At 40.1% G+C, this 18,587-nt stretch overlaps 1 protein-coding gene and 1 pseudogene across 2 annotated transcripts in view; one reads left to right on the top strand and one right to left on the bottom strand.

The window, feature by feature from the left end:
* LOC139712609 (beta-lactamase domain-containing protein 2-like) overlaps positions 1-7,872 on the bottom strand; it is a 28,693-nt pseudogene extending 20,821 nt beyond the window's left edge.
* A 356-nt stretch (positions 7,873-8,228) lies between these two features.
* Positions 8,229-18,587, top strand: part of LOC139712616 (uncharacterized) — a 164,405-nt gene continuing 154,046 nt past the window's right edge. Inside the window, exon 1 of one of the 2 annotated variants that reach the window (XM_071624427.1) lies at positions 8,229-9,475. The gene's annotated coding sequence lies outside the window, so the exon portion shown is untranslated. Of the gene's footprint in view, positions 9,561-18,587 lie in introns of both variants that reach the window. The other variant, XM_071624426.1, reaches the window with a different exon arrangement.

The raw sequence follows: 18,587 nt of genomic DNA, 5'->3' as shown, positions 1-18,587 counted from the left end.
TGCGTAGTGTTTAGGATGGTTTAATCTGGGTATACGCTGCGTGTGTGTAGTGTCTGCGTGGAAACGTTGGTCAAACGTTGGTCGTTGGTCCCGTACGTGGTGGTTCGTGTGTGGTTCAGCATACGGGTTATTCTACGGCGGTTTGTATGTGGTTTAGCATACAGGTGATTTCACGGTGGTTCGTGTGTGGTTTAGCACACGGGTTATTCCACGGTGGTTTGTATGTGGTTTAGCATACAGGTGATTTCATGGTTGTTCGTGTGTGGTATAGCACACGGGTTATTCCACGGTGGTTTGTGTGTGGTTTAGCACACGGGTTATGCCATTGTTGTTCGTGTGTGGTTTAGCACACGGGTTATTCCAAGTCGGTTCGTATGTGGTGTAGCATACGGGTTATTCCCAGTCGGGTCTTGTGTGGTATAGCATACGGGTTATTGTTTATAGTGCGACTGGTTTTCTTCAATTGAAAAGGGTTTTTTTCAGCTGGCTGGCTGGTGAGAAGTCAGGTTTTCTTGTTGCACTATTAACTGTACATTATTGGTGCATAATGGAGAAAGATCAAGATTTTTCCATTGAGAAGTTTGTGGATTCACCCACAGTTGAGGAATTGCTAACCTTGAAAAAGGTTGATTTGTTGCGTGTTGCAGAAAACTACAAGGTTCCTGCTGTGAAGAGCACAATGAAAAAGTCAGAGATTACACAGCACACGATCAAATTTCTTGTAGATGAAGAAGTATTTCCCCTCCAGGCATTGCGTAGCATATCAGGTAGTCCCCCTGGTGATGTGCAAGGGAGTGTAGAAGTACGTCTGAAAGAGCTTGAACTTGAGAAAGCGAGAATTGAGTTAGAGAGAGAGAGGGTTTCTCTTGAAAGGGCTCGTCAAGTCGGTGAGAGAGAGTATGGTGTAAGCGTCAGTGGTGGGCATTTTGATATCGCCAAAAATGTCAGAATGGTCCCTGAGTTCGATGAAGGAGATGTGGATAGATATTTCCTGCATTTCGAACAGGTGGCGGATAGCATGGAGTGGCCGAAAGAAAAATGGCCTCATCTTTTGCAGACTAAGTTAAAGGGAAAGGCATGTGATGCTTATGCTTCACTGTCACGCGGAGAAGCTCAGGATTATGCAACAGTAAAAAAGGCAATTCTGAACGCGTACGCCTTGGTTCCTGAAGCGTACAGACAAAAATTCAGGAATAGTAGAAAACTGGAGTCACAGTCATTCAGAGAATTTGCAAAAGTGAAGGAAATTGCCTTCACTCGTTGGCTGCAATCAGTAGGCGTGGATACTGTTGATGATTTGCGGGAACTTGTGCTACTAGAGGAGTTTAAGAGTTCGCTACCTCAAGAGGTGCGTTCGCATATTGAGGAACGGAAAGTGAAAACTTTGTTGGTAGCTAGTACAGTGGCTGATGAGTATACTTTGTCCCATAGTCATGGAAACAGGTATGAAGGAAGCAAATATGCAGCTCCTAATCGTCTAAGTGTTGGCAAGACAAATTCTAGCAGTAAGACAGAGGTGAAAGCTGGTCTAGTGGTAGAAAATGAGACTGACAAGAAAGGTAGGAACACTGAGAAGCCTATCGTGTGTTTCCATTGTAGGCAACCAGGGCATGTGAAGTCTAATTGTCCCATTCTGAACAAGAAAAGACAGGAAAAAGACAAAGAAAAGAAGTCTCATCCCAATGGATTGGTGAGTCGTTCAGTGGAATCGGCAGGTGATTGGTGTGAACAAGTTCAGAGTGTGATTAAGTCAGCTGATCAAGACAAGATTAAGTCTCAGTATGAACCATTCACTTCTGTAGGCTATGTGTCATTGGTAGGGTGTGATGAAGCCAGAAAGGTTACCATCCTGCGAGATACTGGTGCATCCCAGTCATTGATTCTCGACAGTGTCCTTCCTTTTGGGCAAATGTCGTCCACAGGCACAAGTGTACTGTTACAAGGAGTAGAAGGAGGTTACGTTGAAGCCCCTCTTCACACAGTCGATTTGCAGTCAGGCCTAGTTTCAGGAAGGGTGAGCCTTGGTGTTAGGAAGTCACTTCCAATGGATGGTGTAGCATTGATATTAGGCAATGATCTTGCAGGAGACAAAGTGACTATTCCAGTGGTCAGTGCAGTCCCTTTGGATAAAGAAGGAAATGAGACAGCTGCATTGGTTCAGGAATTCCCTGAAGTTTTCCCAGCTTGTGTAGTCACACGTTCCATGTTTAGAAAATCAGAGGAGTCTGAATTGAAGGCTAGACCAGAGGATATCAGTCTAGAAGGGAGTTTCTTCTGTCGGTTAGATGATGTAGAAGCAAGTAGAACCGCAGCATCAAAATCACATCAGATAGTGGATGAGTCTCAGCCTGTAGATGAAACTGAGATTGGGTTGAACAAGAGCTCTTTGATTGACGCACAGAAGAATGATCCACAGTTGGTAGCGTTGTGTGATAGTGCTCTTGCTGAAGAAGAAGCACTGAGTGAGAGGACTTGCTACTATAAGAAAGGAGATGTGTTGATGAGGAAGTGGATGCCAGTTGACTCTTCCAGTGATGAAGAATGGCGAGAAGTTCACCAAATTGTCATCCCAACAGTATTTCGTAAACACATTTTGAGTGTGTCGCATGAGTCAGCTCTTGGTGGTCATCTTGGAGTCAATAAGACGGTTGACAAGATTTTGAAACATTTCTTTTGGCCTGGCTTGAGACGGGATGTTTCAGATTTCTGTAGGACTTGTCATGTTTGTCAAGTGGTGGGAAAACCTAATCAGAAGATTCCTCCTGCTCCCCTGAAGCCCATACCAGCATTTGATGAGCCGTTTAGCACAGTTATTATAGACTGTGTTGGTCCTTTGCCAAAGACAAAGGCTGGACATGAGTACTTGCTCACTATGATGTGCGCTTCTACGAGATTTCCAGAAGCTGTGCCACTTCGGCGTATCACTGCACAGAACGTTAGCAAGGCGTTAGTGAAGTTCTTTACAACGGTTGGCTTGCCAAAGGTGGTGCAATCAGACCAGGGTTCCAACTTCACTTCAAAGATATTTCAGCAAGTGATGCGTGAGTTGGGTATCAAATGTGTAACCTCGAGTGCCTATCATCCACAGAGTCAAGGCGCTCTGGAGCGTTTTCATCAGACGCTGAAGAACATGATGAGAACATACTGCTTTGAGGTCGAGAAGGACTGGGATGAAGGCTTGCCGTTGTTGCTTTTCTCGGTGCGAGAGTCTGTGCAAGAGTCCTTAGGATTTAGTCCCTTTGAGTTAGTGTTTGGACACGAGGTTCGTGGTCCATTGAAGGTCTTGAGAGAGAAGCTGTTGGGTGAGGATGAGTCACCCGGTTTGTTGAATTATGTGACCACGTTCCGTGGTAGGCTGACTCGTGCACGTGAATTTGCTGCTGGACATTTGAGAAACAGTCAAAAGAACATGAAACAGTTGTTTGATAAGAGGTCCAGGGAAAGGATGTTCAGTCCCGGTGAAAAGGTATTGATACTGCTGCCCATTCCTGGTAATCCTCTGTGTGCTCGCTTCTCTGGTCCCTATGTCGTGGAGGAGAGATTGAGTGATGTGAATTACATCATTCAGACGCCAGACAGGAAGAAAAAGAAACGGTTGTGTCACATCAACATGTTGAAGAAGTATGTTGAGAGAAGTGCAGGTGAAAGTGCGAAGCCAGTCATGTATGTGGTAGGAGCAGTCCAAGATGTCCCCGTTCCCAAGACGAGGAAGGAGCTGATGAGATTCATCGGCATGGCCGGATACTACCGTCGCTTCTGCCATAACTTCTCGGATGTTGTGGCACCCTTGACTGATCTCCTGCGGAAGAACGTGAAGTTCCAGTGGTCAGCCGCATGCCAGTCTGCGTTTGACCAAGTGAAGGCAATCCTGTCGAGTGGTCCTGTGTTGGCAGCGCCGGACTTCACAAAAGGCTTCAGCCTAGCTGTCGATGCCAGCGATGTCGGAGCAGGCGCCGTGCTGATGCAGGCTGATGACGATGGAGTGGACAGACCAGTCTGCTACTTCTCGAAGAAGTTTAACGCGCACCAGCGGAGGTATTCTACCGTTGAGAAGGAGACCCTAGCATTAATTCTTTCGCTCGGCCATTTTGATGTCTACGTGGGCAGCACAACTCAACCCGTTGTTGTGTGGACTGATCACAACCCACTGACATTCGTCAACAGAATGAGAAACAAAAACCAGAGACTGATGCGATGGAGTTTAATCCTACAGGAGTATAACCTTGACATTAGGCACATTCGCGGAAAGGAAAACATTGTCGCGGACACACTTTCCCGTGCTTAATTGAGACATCTCGATATTTTGTATTGTTGCCAGATGCAACAATTGTGCAAATGTATTTTATGTTTGTGACACTTTAAACAGGTGTAATTCTGTTTTGCAAGTACACAGGAAAGTGTGTGTACATCATGTTTATGTATGTATTTTGCATACACTATAATTGTGATGCCAACAGCATGAATGGCACTTTGAATGTGTAAATAACAACAAGGAAGTATCTTCAGACATGTTTGTGTTAATAAGGAAACACAGCAAGCTATAATTGTGCTTTGAGTCACTCTCCAAAAGAAGACATTATGAAGGCTGTTTTAAGTTACACTAGCCATCAACAGTTGTCAAGAATGTGAGTTGTTGGTAAAATGACTTCAAACAGGTAGTGTTGCTGTTTGTATAGAGAATTTTATGTATCGAGTAATGTAGGTACCGTTCAGGTATTTGAAGTTTTATACTTGTACATGTACAGGTATTGGTTAAATTTGTTGTGGCATACACCCTAAGTTTATTGGATGTTGCCTTTTGGATTTAATTAGCATGTATACTGTATTAGGTACAGAAATTATATAGTTATACATGTACATAGCTTTTGCTCATTGTTATAGTTCAATCATTGCCTTGGCGAAGGTGTCCAGTATTTCACAGTTGATCCAATATACCAACAGGCATGTACAATTGTATTTAAGCGAACTGTGTTATACAGGGATGTATACAGGTATACACACAGGTTATCATCGGGGATATCTCATTCAGGTTCATTTGATGCTTTGTTAGGTAGGTCATACTCTTGGTGTTTTGTATGTTGACAGGCAAGTTTTCAGAAACATAATTAGGGTATATGACATTTGTTGATATCTTGACATTTCAATAGATGCTAATACAACGTCTACAGGTATATGCAAGTCACATATCATGGAATATGATGTTTTGGTTTTAGGTTGTAATATGATTACAACAGTTGGATTATATGCAGTTGCTTGTGGAAGAGATGACGTGTTTTATAATCGTTGTACACAGGTTAATCATTTGATAATGACAGTGTAAAAAATTGATTTATGTTGCATGTGTGTTCTAACGAGGAAACCACATGATTTTGGTACAAATGTATTGTTTGTGCTGTATGCATAACATGATTGCATAAAGGTTAAGGTGTTGAGAAAGTTAACATTGCAGTATTCAGTGTTGCACAACTACATGCAATTCCAGTATGCTGTAACTCACAAGCAGCAGTAACTCACGAGAGTGTAAGATTGGAACATGTTGAATGGTACTAAAGTCGTACATGTTTTATCACAGGTTTTGATGATGATATAGCCATAGCATACTTTGTTTATGTGTTCTTATAATGATGTAACCATGGTAAACTAATGGAGTTATAAGAGTGAATTGGAAGAGGAATGTACAATGCTGTTCCAAAATATTGTGCCAACGTACATAGAGTCCATTTGTGTTAAAACGTTAAATGCACTCTTTTAGGGGGGAAGTGTTATGGATACATGTGCATTGTACTATCATTTCTGGGCACTTGATTGTTCCGCGGAGGAATATGTAAATAAAAGAGTTCGACAAGATGACCGAGATCGACCAAACACCTTGTTTGAGAGTCTGGGTATTTTGGTGGTTATGATGGTTCGTTAGGCCAAATTAACCTCCCGTAACATGATTTAAAACTGCAGGGTCCTAATAACGTGTGAACAAAAAACTGGATGTTTTTAAAATTTTGTTTACAAACCATAATATACAAGTTTTGAGGTGATCTTGAAAAAAATTAACCCACTAATTTGCATATTAATAATTATGGACTGTTGAAGAGATTGTTTTAGGAAATTTATAAATCTTAATAACTTCATAACTTCTCTAATTTTCATCCGATTGTAATAAGATTCCCACTGTTATGTTTATAAAATATTACTCCTTAAACGACTAACTGTTAAGTGGTAGGAAGTTTCTGTCACGTATTTTGCATCAGGCCCTTCAGGCACACACACACACACACACACACACACACACACAAACACACACACACACGCACACACACACACACACACACACACACGCACACACACACACACAAAGTTTAATTACATTATGCTTCATCATACGGTAATCTTCTCTCTGCCATTCTGTGCGAATTCCGGCCAATAGAGGGCGACTGGTTTGTTGTAGTCCAGCAAACCTCGATCTACAAGCATGGCAATGCACACTGACGTAACTCCTACGTCGAGAGAAAGAATGATAAATATTATGTACAACAAGGGAAATGTGGATCTAAGAAACAGTGTCTTTGACTGATTGATGAGATGGGTCATATCCAGTGATTAAATGAATGCAAACCGATCAAACTGTTCAAATACTGCACCCGGTCCACGTGGAGATGTAAACAAAACATCAAATAAGAAACAGGGGGTATTTTCTTTATGCAGTAAAGACAACGAGCAAGAGTCTCAGGCGCAAAAGAGGGATGAGGGGATGGTGGGCTCTGGGGCTTCATAAAACCTGAAAAAGAAGCAACAAAAACCAACTGGAACCCACCGTTCTCCCGGGCCCCGGACCCCATGAGGGAGACGAGGCCGGGGTGGATATGAGTAAAGAGGTGTTGTCCTTTTACCCCACCGAACAAGTGCAATAAGACTTTCCTTCTCTGTCCCCCACTCCCCTCTACAATTTTTGGAATATAACTCCAGGCATGCCTCTTCACTCCCAGCAGGGGGCAGCAGGGTTACACGCCCCCCCCCCCCCTCCTACCTCAATTTCAAGAATTGGCCTTTGTGTGAGAACGACACTGCTCACTATTTGAATTAGAATTAGAACGCTAGTTTGGCATGACATGATTGCACACAGTTCATGGGGAGAATTTTTTCTTCTCTCCTGAAATTTCCTGCAGCTTTTCCTGCTACAAAAGAAAGAACAAAACAAAAAAGGTCATTTGTATCGTTTGACGTCACTGTTGTCATGGTTGTGTTCCTGAACCTCAGCTCAGTATTTCCGATCAAGATCCTTTTGATTTCCAAATTCTGTTAGCATGCTTTATAAAGACATGTTTACCACAATCATCATGCATGAAACTGTAGGGTCTGTATATACAGTGCGGCTATTTTGATTCTACATGAATATTATCAATTGAAAACCATACAATCAATAATGTTTTTGTGACCATTTCAACTATAAAAAAGAATGGAATTCACCTTTTGTTGATGAGAAGAAAATGGAGATAGTGTCTTGCAGCCATTTCCGCTTGCTCTCATAATCCGCGAATCTACCCCAAATGTCGACGATTTTCTTCCCCCGATGATAGGCAGCAAATGCCGCTTCTCCAGTACAGGGGTCTCGACCACTCTCAAAGTTTGCTCTGTATCAAAGATAGAACAAGTAATTCATTTGAAGATAATAAAGTATTTGAATTACAGCTGAACTGTACGGTATATGATCCCCAACTTTCTGTTAACTATTCATTCACATACTTGTGTTTCAATGCCATTTTCTTGCGCTGATGTGCTTTTAGAGATTTCTTCTCCTGTAACTACATGCATACTGATCACTTGTTACTTTCCATGGGTGAAGCTGCTAAGATCGATGCTAAGTGGCCGTGTTGTCATCTTTATTCGAGTGTACGCGGGATCAGGATGAAAAGAGTCGATTTTACTCATAGTCAGTTGTTCCAAACAGAGTACAGTGCACTCCCGTTATAACGAAATGCTCGGGACCGGCAGTTTTCTTTCGTTATAACGAAATTTCGTTATAATCGAACAAATACAATATGAAGAGTTTGTTTACAAAAACCGATAAGTCCATTTTTGAAGATTTTAAAGTACGGCCTCTGTCATAAAGTGCAAAACAATACCTTTTAAATGATATATTGGTCACTACATATAAAGGTATATTTTTTAAGTTATGGTCAAAAGAAGCAAACATTTTCTTATTAGTCTCTTTGTTTTTCCTGACCTTAGGCAAATATTGACTTATCGGTTTTTGCAAACAAACTCTTCATATATAACGAAATTGAGGAAGCCAGCATATAAGATATTCTGTTTGTTGAATTCTCGTCAAACACTGGAAAGCTATGTGAACAATTAAGCAAATGGTTAATCAATTTCAGATTATTGTAGGGCCTATTAAAATAGCGCAAGTTCCCCTCGGAAAGTGTGCGTGACACACCAAGCGAAAACACACAATTAGCATTTCGTTATAACGGGGCGCATTTCTTTTGCTTTTCTTTGTCAGCGGTGCTCGGAAAAGACTTCGTTATAACGAAAATTTCGCTATAACCGTGTTCAGTATAAGAGATTTTTGTATCGTAGACTTTAATGGCGATAATTTTGGAACCAGAAGTTTTACTTCGTTATAATGAAATTTCGTTATGTGTTCGTTGTAATGGGAGCGCACTGTATCAGCTCATTTAGAACTAATTCTAGAGTCATCTAATTGATATGCCTTTAAATATAATTCCAGATCGAGATAGGTTTGAAAACATGCTGGTAGTCAGTGGTACTTGAAAGAAGTAGGCAGATATAATTTATGTATTTCTTTTTTCAATTTCTTTCTTTGAGATGTCCATGCTCTATAATACAAACAACACAATATACATGACAAAACGTAACATGTGACCTTCGATACTACTTTAAACCGAACTCCCCTTAGTTTTCGTATCTTTTGCTTGTAAAGAAACCAATTATTGTGCTACCATAAATTATACGAGGTGAATAGATACTAACGTGAAAGGTGTTCAGGAATGAGTGGTTGCGAGAGCAGGAAGTTCTGCGGGTTGAGCGTTTCCCCTCCAAGTCGGGTTACAGTTTTCACAGGCACGGAGCAATGTTTGATCAGTGGTAGTCTGACTTTCAGCCCCTTTGTTACTACTATTTCGCCATTCAGGATATTGGCGTCCTCAACGTCAAAAACTAGTATAGTTTAAGGTGGTTTTGTCCTGTGCCTTTGACTTCGGCAAAGGCGGCGACTTCCGTCGCAGAGTCCAGTCGGCAAAGGGTCTGGAAACCAGACTACTGAGTAGCTCGGTGGTGGAAGTTTGCAAACTTGTTTTCAGATGATGATTTTCTATGCGCAGCGAAGTAGGGAGTGGCTGTGTTGTTTGTAAATTGTAAAAAAATATTACGTTTTACTGTTAGCACTTGGGAGAGAGTTCCTACTGGCCGAACAACTATCTTCTAACTTGGAAACTGCATGATCGCATGTCACATGAAGGTAGTTGGATACCACAAAGGAGATTTATGCCGTGACGGTCATCTAGTTTTCTGCTCCTACTGGGAAAAGATTACGGGTGAAAGTGGTAATGTTCATCAGTTTTCCCCCACTTTGATATGCTTGCGTACATTCCTTTGCGTCATTCTTTATAATGTGACATATGTCTCTGTCATAGCCTCAATAAGATTATCTCTCTTAACACAAAAAACTGCATCACTAGTTGCAGGACCCATATTTCTGTTTGACAACTCACCACTCTTTGACTGTGTATAATGATGGTATATTTAATCAAGTTTTAAATTTCAGTTTCTGTGTCTTATTTCTCATGCATGAAACTGTATCTCTTCCTGAATATCAAAAGGTCTTCCTTACCATTTTGTTTCAGTCATTCTGCCCCACTTGGATGTTGAAAAGACCAGTTACAGCAATTTAACAAACAATCAGAGAAAATGCTGCTGTAATGCTAAAAAACCGTGAAAGTTGCTCAGTTATTTTATAATTATTAATGGTGTCATTGTAAGTTACCATTCTATTAACTAAGTAGTCTCTTATAGAAACACAATGTGGAAACATTTTCTACCATAGACATGTACATGCCTTCTATAAGCAACAATGTTTAATGTTAATGTTTTTTTTTTCTGACTCTTTAGTCCATCACACTGTACGTCTTTATTATGCAGTGCATGCAAACCAGCACTTTTATGTTTATAGTCGGACATGTACTCTTTCAACAAGAAACACACACTTGTTTTTAGCCTCATGAAATGACCGTAACAACACACAGACACTCAGACACTTCCTGCTACAGCAAATAGTCAACATAGAATGCAAATGTTACAGTTTGGAAGTCAAGGTCGAAAACTTGCATCCACACGTATTACCGTTTCTTTATCGTATTTGTAACCGGAAGCAAGGCTTGTCAAGTTTATATGTAAGCTGCTGAGGGAGTTTAAGATTAATAATGTACCCCAGTATACACAAAATGCATAAAGGGGAATAGGAATCGCCGTGTGGTCGGGCGGTCTGACGGTAGGTCGGGCGTCAGTTGCAAATCTTGCGTCGCGAAATCCTTCTACAGTTTTGAAGTGCTTGGGGTACAAGATGACATTGAAGTGTAGATGTGCAGACATGTTGTGTGTGTGTGTGTGTGTGTGTGTGTGTGTGTGTGTGTGTGTGTGTGTGTGTTTGTCAGAAAAAAGCGTTGCCATTATTATGGTGACCATTTTTTCCCAAAACCTTGTGGATTTAACTACTTCCACAGTATTTACGCGATTTACTTTAAATTTGGGTGGTATAATGATCTTTTGGTGTGGTTACGCAAGACACACTTTGGCCCGAATTCACGAAGGTGGTACAAATGAAACCATGGTTAAAACCATGGACAAAAACCATGGAACGCCAAGTGTCGCACGGAATATTTCGTTACGAAATTGGTTATTTCGTTGACAAAATGACCGTTTCGTTAACGAAATGTTCGTATAGTTACAAAACGTTGTCATTTCGTTACAAAATAATCATTTCAGTGACGAAGTGACCAATTTCATAACGAAATATTCCATGCGACACTTCGCGCTCCATGGTTTTGTCCATGGTTTAAACCATTGTTTCATAATTTGTACCACCTTTGTGAATTCGGGCCTTTGTGTTTGTACGCGGCAAGGCATTGCCATGGCAACGGCATATTCTCTTGAAAATATTGTGCAGTGAACTACTTCCACAATTTGGAAGCTATTGAACTCAAATTTTGTGTACTTGATGACATTGAGCTGGAGACGTGCAAGACATGTTTTTTGTGTTTGTCGGAGAAAGCATTATGATGGTAACTTTGTGGAGTGAACTATTTCTGTCCAGTGTTTCAAAATTGAGAACAATTGTTTTTGTTTTAATGGTTCTACCCTACTTCGATCTCAAATGGCCGCCCAAATCGGAAATTCAAGTAATGTGCAGTTTATTGCCCCGTCTCTGTACAGGCAAGCTAACCTGGAAACATCAAAACTGCAAATTATTTGAATATGAGACCATTCCGAAGCAAATAATTTTCACACAACACTATGTATATAACGTACTCTTGCATGAATCCCACAAGGATTGGAACGATCATCCCCACCATTCCTACTGATTCCCACTGATCAGTTACTAGCCATCCCCTTTAAACTCATTCTTTATTGGCGAAATAATGCATTACTAGTTTATTTCTTGATTCTTCGTTATATTGGAGCCAATACGTTAATTTGCAACATTATTACATATTACGAACAAACGGTAAAAAAAAAGTGGCGGGCAACGCGCCGTTAAAATAGACAAACACTAAAGCAAACAAAATGACCACAGTAGTCATGTATGGTAATAGTTCATTTTCCGGTTCTTACGAATATCATAATCACGCAGAGTGCTTTTGAAGTTATTGATATGTATTATAGTGGTCACGGATGCAACCATTTCTAATGACGAAATCAGAATATGCAACAAGCTTCAACACCAAATACCAGCATGCCATATTTAATTTGTACTCTATTGATAGCCGAAAAGGATTAATTTCACATCTGTGGAGACATTATAATCAATGACCACAAGCATTACTTTATAACCATTATGCCTTTAAAAAAAAATTCACTCGTATCTTTGTGTTTGTACGTGCCAGTATGATGTCAATATCATTTTTCTTTTCAGTACGTGTTAAAGGTCCGTTTGAGACATATCGGGATATCTTAGTTTATTACAAAAACATTGTGACAATCATTTTGGATGCCATTAATTTTGGCTGATTTGACAAATTCGCTCAACTGAGTTGAATTTGAGAATACGAATTGCTGCTCTTTACCCTGGGCTTAATACCCAGCTTCGCGTTAGACCATAATATTTCACCATTTATAACAACATAATAGAAAATTTCCTTTAAGCGGGATATTTATAAAAGTCCCCAAACCTTCAAAAACCATCAGCGCCCTCGAAATGGGGTAACACCATCAATTTACTTTCAATTTTTCACCATTAAGAAAAAAATATTAACATTGGAATTTCAACTCCTGCCAGTTATTTTGGCGGTCATCTTTAACACTTCAAAACGCTAACACAAAAGTGGCATCAACCAGGCTTGGATCAAGCACCCTCGAAATAGGCTAAAACCATCTGTTGCGACACGGATTGTCGCCCCTACACGGATTGTCGCCTCCTGCTCGGGGCGACAATCCGTGACGGGCGCTGGCGGCACGGATTGTCGCCCCCGTCACGGATTGTCGCCTGGCGACAATCCGTGACGCTTTTGCAGTTCCCAGTTTTTGACCTCGAAGGCGACAATCCGTGTTGGCAAAAAATTTGTTGCGACACGGATTGTCGCCCCGTCACGGATTGTCGCCTCGGGCTTGGGGTGGTTCCTCCGGTGTTACGCTTTGGTGGGATGGGTATGACTGGTAAGTTATGCGTATGTGTGTGTGTGTGTGTGTGTGTGTGTGTGTGTGTGTATTGTGAGCTGCATGATATGTGATGTGTATGATTTGATGTGTGTGTGTGTGTGTGTGTGTGTGTGTATTGTGAGCTGCATGATATGTGATGTGTATGATTTGTTGTGTGTGTGTGTGTGTGTGTGTATGTGTGTGTGTTTGGAGTATAACAATACAATATGTAGGAAATGTGCATGTGTGGTGGTTGTATAGTGGTAGTGGTTTGTTTGTCTGTGTGTATACGTGTGCCTGTATGCTTGCGTGTGTATGTGGAATATAGTGGCGCTACTGTGGCAATACAAACGCCTTCAGAGTGTATAAGCACGTGTTTAAAGAATTCACACCAGCGTTGATCTAAAATAGTATGGGTGTGTCAACCAATATCAGCGGTGAGGCGGGCTAGGCGAGAGAGAGACCGAGAGAAAATACATACGAGGGAGGTACCCTCCCCAAATGTTATTCGTCTTTGTTCATTTTTCACTGCAGTCATTTTCTTCCATCAGTCTTATAAACTAGTAGAACGTCCATACCACTATTCTTTGTCCCAGAATAGGTTTGGCATGCTCTATGCATGAGCGAATAATTTCCACACGCCGTAAAAAATTTGTCAATCGTTAGTTGATTTTAGCACAAACGAACTGCCATTGCACACCGCTAATACATACGTAATACAAACAAACACCAACAAACACTCAAACAAATCTTCATAATGCAAATAAACCAACTCAACAATTTTTCTTTGATATTTATTGATTTCATTCAAATCATTCATGAATCCACCCATTCTGGGAGTAACATGAACAAAAAAAAAGTTACAAATGGCAATTCGAAACACAAACAAATCCATTTGTCAATTTATACCACAAATAATCTCACTTCAACATAGATAACTCGATTATAGACCAACCCTACTAATAATTTCTTCACGAGAAAGTTTTGACATGTATAGGGCCCTACCAAACCTATATTCCTTTAATATATTGATTTGGATCATGTAACACGGAACACCTTCTTACTTACAAGGGCATATACATAAAAAAAAACACAAATACATTACACAAATCTAGAATGAAATCAGTCATAAAAAACCCGACCACCCCCTCCTGAGCGTTCGGACGAATGAGCCTTCAGAATAACAAACTTTTGCAATAACGAAATGTACCCCCATTCCCACATACCGACGCACACGCGAACCGATACCACATTCCTTCCTGATGAAACAATTTCCCAATGTTGATGAATAAGACATAATGGACCGTATGCAGAAAAGCAGCATCCGCCCGCACGCAAGCTCCACTCCAAATTCATATACAAATCTGCCAAACAAACTCATCAAATTCAAAGCTGCTGATAAAATCAATATCAACGTTTATGCCAGCAACAGCTTACTAGGTATCCCTCCCCACGCGCAGCTAAAAAACACATACGCAAAAAACTGACATAATAAACACATTCTTCCATCACACACACACACACACACACACACACACACACACACACACACGCACACACACACACGCACAAACGGACACTAAATTATCATGTGCACGCGCACATACACACTTCCTTGAAACCTCACCATGACTTTTTACATGGCATGTTTGCATGGATGTAGCCATGTAAGTTATGTGTTAGTATTTCAATGATTATGTCCAGAACGATATTACCAAACAAAATGTGCTTCGAGGGCGGGCGACAATCCGTGCCGCCAGCCCTCGTCACGGATTGTCGCCAGGCGACAATCCGTGACGGGGGCGACAATCCGTGTCGCAACACCATCAATTGCTTTTTATTTTACACCATTTACAAGGAAATGGGGGGCTTACGTAGAAATTGTCTTTTTTGACGGCCATTTTGTGGGCCATTCTGGCTGCCATCTTTATCATCTCAAAACCCTTAAGGATGAAAGAGCTGTATCCTGCAGTTTCAGATTATGCAAACTTAAAATAGGGTGAAACCACCAACCTTTCTCAATTTTACATCGTTTACACGGAAATAGGGGGCCTACATGTGAATTTTCTTTTTTGGCGGTCACTTTGGCCGCCTTCTGTATTATCTAAACACATACAAAATAGAATATATACAAACCACCAATTGCTTTCGAATTGTCAAAATTTAGAAGAAATTGATACACAGGAATTTCAGTCTTTTGCTGCCATTTCGGCGACCATCTTGAATATCTCAAAATCTTCAAGGATCTGGTGTTGCATCGTCCCGAGTCGGATTCCGAGCCTCGTAATAGGGTAAAATCCATTCAATTTCTCACTATTTAGAAGGAAATACGTGAAAATTAATTCATTTTATTTTCAATTTCCGGCCATTTTGGAGGCTAATTTAGCGGCAATTTTGGCGGCAGCCTTGAATATCTCAAAACCTTCAAGGATGCAAGAGTTGCATCATCCAGATTCTGATTTAGCACCCTTGAAATAGGGTAGAACCATCAAATGTTTTCAATTTCTCACAACTAGAAGGAAATACATGATAATCTCCGGTTTGGGCGACTATTATTGGCAGCCATCTTGAATATCTCCAAACCCTCAAGGATGCAAGGGTTGCATCATTCAGATTGAGATTCAGCACCTCAAAATAGGGTAAAAGCATCAAAATAATTTGTGTAGACGATAATACAAGGTTCAGCCTCTGGCACCCAGACTAAAATTTCCGTTATTCATACATGCATGCATGGCAAAAAGCAATGTTTCTATATAAATGTATTTCAATTTGAATTTCAATTTCAATATCACTTTGTGTTTCTCGATGGAAAATGCATAAAATATAACAAAATATGATCATACAAAATGTCCAGCTTGGATATATACAAAAAAAAACAACAACATTGTACATACCGGTCGATGTGTCATTTTCAATCAAAGTAAAAGAATGCTAAAGAGAAATACGATTTAACCTACTAGAAAGCAAAGCTTGTTGAGCGTAGGTCTTAACAAAAGCTGAGTGTGGAGAACAGGATGAGGAGCACGGGTACAACTAAAGACCGAAATAAGAATAAACAAAAGAGAATGACTATCAATACGAAGGGGGCGCAGACGATTCTTCTCACATATAAAATGAGAACAAGTATCCACATGCTGCACACTATATAGCAGTTCTTGCTCCAAGAGCAATTTGACAGGGGAGTGATGATGTGAATACGACATAATTCTATGGTTGTAAAATTCCTGCTTCCATTGAAAAATTAATACACTGGGAAAGAGTCAGAATATGGAAGACATGAATTAACAATGTGTATTATGTGATAAACCAGCCAGCTGCAATGCCGCATGAAAAGAGTTAGAAGAAAGAAGGGTAAACTATGACGGTATGTGACGTGACCGAAGGTTTTATACCAGAAGTGGCAGGAAACACACCGATAGACAGGAATCTCCAGAGAGCATGCAACTATACGTATGCATAAGCCTGTTCACATGGCAACACTTGGAACCGAGCAGTATATAGCAGAGCATCCATGAGCATGAACATGATAAAAAGGAATGTTATTGCACTTGTGTGTCGTAACTATTCAATACATGCTGTCTGAGTTTACGTTTGCAGGATAATGACAAACAGCTTGCAAGACTTCTGTTGGGAGATCATTCCAATATTTTGGACCTGTATACATAATTGTGTTTTTAGCGAAAATTGTTCGAGTTCATGGAAGGTGACAAGCGTCACTTTGGCGAGTTGGATAGTCGTGGTGGACAAAATTGCTTAATTCTTATGAACATCTGTAAAAAACAAATCTGGAAGATCTTTTGAGGAAAAGTTAATACATAAAAATACCTAAGTTATAATCAAACAAATCTGTCAGTTTCAAAATTTTGTGACGCTTGAGTGAGATAAATACCCGGCGTGGTTAATAATTCTGATCGCTCGCTTTAGAAGAAGAACAAGCGAATCCGGCAAATATTTGGAGGCGTTACCACAAGCAAGAATTCCATAGTTGAGATATGGGGAAATCATGGTGGAATATACATGCATAATCTGCAAAATATGTTTGGGCAAAAAATGTTTCAGTTTGTTTAGGATTCCTGTGTTTCGTTACAAAGTTTTGCTTTGTTTTTCAGGAGAGTTCGTTATCGATGTAAAATCCTAAAAACTTTGTACTCTCTACTCGGGTTAGATTAATACCATTTATCTTAACATCATCAGGAATAGCTTGTAGAGAATTGAGTATCTGAATATACGAACGATCCAAGTCAATGGAAGGTCATTTCGAGAAAACTTAAAAAAAGACTTCATATCTTTTTTATTTCTCCAATAATATTCTATTTAACTGTGATGGGAAGGCAACATTTTTAAATACAAATTAGTACATATATTACTATCACAATTAACATTTACATTAATTGTGGAGAGGTCTGTTTGCGTGATGGACTTGAGTCGTTCTTTGAATCATATGGACTTGGGTCGTTCTTTGATTCATACAGGATAGGCTGCTATATCAATGGTATGGTTAAAATTAAGCAAAAGATAAGAGAGGTTTGTTACTTTTTTCAGCTTTTAGTCCGTATGGAATACAAAAATGTAGTTGTCTACCACAGTATAATGTCCCTCATCTCTATACTATATAATTCATCATGTGTGTGCATCTGTGTGTGTGCACGTCTATGTGTATACATGGAGCTATAATGTGTATTATGTATATGTGTTAAATGCGTGGAAATGTCTTCCATCTGTCTCTTATGAGGAATAATATGTGTACGATATAACTAAGGAACCGCAAGAAGTACCCAGCTGAATATTTGCACATGCATTTAAAATAAGTGGATAAAGCTGTCCCCATCAACCCATGGTTGCACATAACTAAGGTCAAGGGTCAAAAGTCATTGGTCAAGTTTAAATTGCAAAATGTCACAATTTTCCACGTGTCTCTGCAGTGCGGGAAAGTAACTTCTTGAAGTTATAATACACACGTATTACTAGACATCAATTCTCTGAATCTGTATGGCCATTTGTTCAAAGGTAAGGTAAAAAATGCTGCCATTTCACTAGTTTCCCCATCCTCTAAAATGGTTTGATTGCTACATTTTTAGTTACTCCTAAATGCAGACCATACATCGTCCTATAACTAACATGCGAAATGAAAACACAAATTTCTTCATTTTTCCCCAATAATTTTGTGTAATTCAAATGGCAGGAACTTGGTTCTTTTGCATTTTTTGTACCTTTCTCCAACTGCTCTAAAGCCTTTTGCTCTTATTTTGCTTCCATTCTAACTAATTCCTTTGTTTTTTCCCAACATAACTCCTCATCACTGTCCAGCAAGTCATGTTCATTTTTTGTATACATGAATAGGCCTGGACAAGGAGTGATGAGAGAGGGCGCTATAATATGAATGTAAGAATGGCCCAAGTCCTGGACTTGGATCATTCTTTCCAGGTAAGCATGCCTGTACAGTGACAGGGCGATTAAACTGCACATTACCAGAATATGAGACCATTCTGAAGCAAATAATATTTTCACACAACAATAGATATAAATAATGAACTCTTCAATGAATCCCACAAGGATTGGAACAATCATCCCCCAGCATTCCCACTGATTCCCACTGATGAGGTACTAGCCATCCCCTTTAAGTAGGGACTTTGATATCCACGGTTGTCTTGGTACTTTCTTATAATTCGATCTGGATTGACTTGACCATATAAGCATTACGTGTACAAGTATCTATAAGG

Source organism: Diadema antillarum, unplaced genomic scaffold (assembly GCF_040938485.1).
Source record: "Diadema antillarum isolate AM-2024a unplaced genomic scaffold, OU_Dant_1.0 seq00001829_RagTag, whole genome shotgun sequence".
NCBI lineage: Eukaryota > Metazoa > Echinodermata > Echinoidea > Diadematoida > Diadematidae > Diadema > Diadema antillarum.
This window is presented reverse-complemented; position numbering and strand designations above follow the sequence as displayed.